This window comes from Silene latifolia, chromosome 8, assembly GCF_048544455.1.
Source record: "Silene latifolia isolate original U9 population chromosome 8, ASM4854445v1, whole genome shotgun sequence".
In the NCBI taxonomy this organism is placed as follows: Eukaryota; Viridiplantae; Streptophyta; class Magnoliopsida; order Caryophyllales; family Caryophyllaceae; genus Silene; species Silene latifolia.
Window position 1 is genome coordinate 109210398 of NC_133533.1, and position 2624 is coordinate 109213021.

Consider the following 2624-nt stretch of genomic DNA (forward strand, 5'->3'; position numbering starts at 1 on the left):
TGGATTTATGCCCGGGAGATCGACTATGGATGCGATTTTTATCATGAGACAGTTGATGGAATACCATCGGGACAAGAAGAAGGATTTGCATATGGTTTTTATTGACTTGGAAAAGGCATATGATAGGGTACCAAGAGAAGTACTTTGGTGGGCTTTGGCGAGAAAGGGTGTGTCGCGAAAATATATTGACCTCATAAAGGACATGTATGAGGGGGCTAGTGCAAGTGTTCGCACTAATGTTGGGAGAACGGAAGAATTTCCTATTACCATCGGGGTGCATCAAGGTTCCGCACTTAGTCCTTTTCTCTTTGCTATAGTTATGGATGAGTTGACAAGGGATATTCAGGACGACATCCCTTGGTGTATGATGTTTGCTGATGATATTGTGTTGATTGATGAGACAAAAGAGGGGGTGGAGAGAAAGTTGGAATTGTGGAGGCAGACTTTAGAGACTCGTGGGTTCAGCCGAGCGGGAGTAAGACCGAGTATTTGAGGTGTCGGTTCACTAAGGTGGCGGGGTTGAGATCGACAGAGGCGGGGAGTATTATTTTCGATGGGAATGTTGTTGAGGGTTCGGATTTCTTCAGATATTTAGGATCTATTATTCAAAAAGATGGGGAGTTAGACGGAGATGTGGCTCACAGAATTAAAGCGGGATGGTTGAAATGGAAAAGTGCTTCAGGGTTTCTATGCGATAAAGATATGCCCCAAAGATTAAAGGGAAAATTTTATCGCACGTCAATTAGGCCTGCCCTACTTTACGGCTCCGAGTGTTGGGCCGTGAAACATTGTCACATTCAAAAGATGAGTGTGGCGGAGATGCGCATGTTGAGGTGGATGTGCGGACATACAAGGAAAGATCGGTTAAGGAATGAGGTGATTAGGGAAAAGGTTAAAGTGGCGCCAATAGAGGACAAGATGATGGAAAACCGACTAAGATGGTTTGGCCATGTGAGAAGGAGACCTATGGACGCACTTTTGATTAGGAGGCTGGAAACTTGGAGAACAGAAAAGGTCCCTAGAGGCAGAGGAAGACCGAGACAGACATGGTTGAGAGTGATAGAGCACGATATGAGAGTTCTGGGGCTTGAGGAGAGTATGGTGACGGAGAGGGCACAATGGAGGGAAAGGATACATGTGGATTTTTAGTATTTGATGTTTTTTGACAGATTTAGTGTTTTTATTTATTTATTCAATTTAAAGAAATTAATTTATTTATTTTTCTCTCCTTTATTACACACTTTTTCAACAACCACTTTCTTATAGATTTTACCTGGTTCATTCCGGATCCTTAACTCTATTTCGGTTTTTAAAAATCGTTTTAATCTTTTCTCTCGATTTAAATTTTAAGTTTTTATAAAAGAAAGACGGAATTCGATTTTAAAACCCCTAAGTTCACCTTGACTTTCCATTACATTTTCGTTCTCCCTTTTGTTTTTTATCTTCCCTTTTTTATTCGCATTGTGAGGCGTGCGTTCACCCATGGACGGTTCGAAAGGATGATTCATGTCAGCCGACCCCAAATCATTTTGGGATTAAGGCTCTGATGTTGTTGTTGTTGTTGTTGTAATGTCACTATTTATGCTATTTTTCTTCAAAAATCCATAAATCATGCTAAAAGACTTCTTTATAGCCAATTATTTTACACACATCTTGTAAAATTACATGTGACAACATATTAATTTTCTATGACAAGATTCGAAATTTAACTCATATTAACCTAATTTTCACCTAAATCCGAATTTAATAATGAAAAATTCATTTTTCAAGCATAACAAGTCCAAAAATTATGAAAATTTACAGGTTATCTCAAAATAATATATGTAACAACATATCCAAAAACCAACTGAAAATTCGAAGTATAGCTAATTTTAGACCAAAAATGACATTTTTACTCATAAAATCATATTTAAATGTCATTATAGTGAAATATGAACAATAAAAATCCGTAAAAATAACCAAAAAATCCTAAAACATTTTAGGACCAGAAATATTAACATGCATGGATTAAATTCGTGATATATCATAATAACACAAATTTTACAAGTTTTATATGTTAATCTTTATAACTCGGAAAAACTTTTAACCGATTTGCATGCAAACAACCGTGGCTCTTGATACCGATTGAAGGAAATGTAGATTCATATACATATTAACATACTCATATATGTCTAATTAATTTGTTATAAAATTAAAACGGATTTTATGCATGCAAACAAAATATAAATAGAAGAGAAATCACATCCTTACATTGATGTTTCGGTTTTATTGGGCACAAAAGAAATCTCCTTTTCTTTTGTTCTTGAGCTTTCCTTTATGGATGAACAAGATCTAAGTATAAGATCTCTCCCTAAGCTTTATACCCAAGGCTTAACTCTTAATCTAATTAATATTATTTGAGCTAGTATAATATTAATCTAGTGAAAAATTGAACCAAAAATTGTTTGGTTTATGCTCCTAAAACCGGGTAGGAGAAGGTATTTTTGGAGTATATTATCTCTCTAATTTATCATTAAAATGTAGAGAGGAAATTATCTTTCTAACACTAGAAATTTTTAATGTGAATGAATGAATAATTTTTAGAGAGGAAAAACTCTCTAAAAGCCTCTAGGAAAACCGGTTGG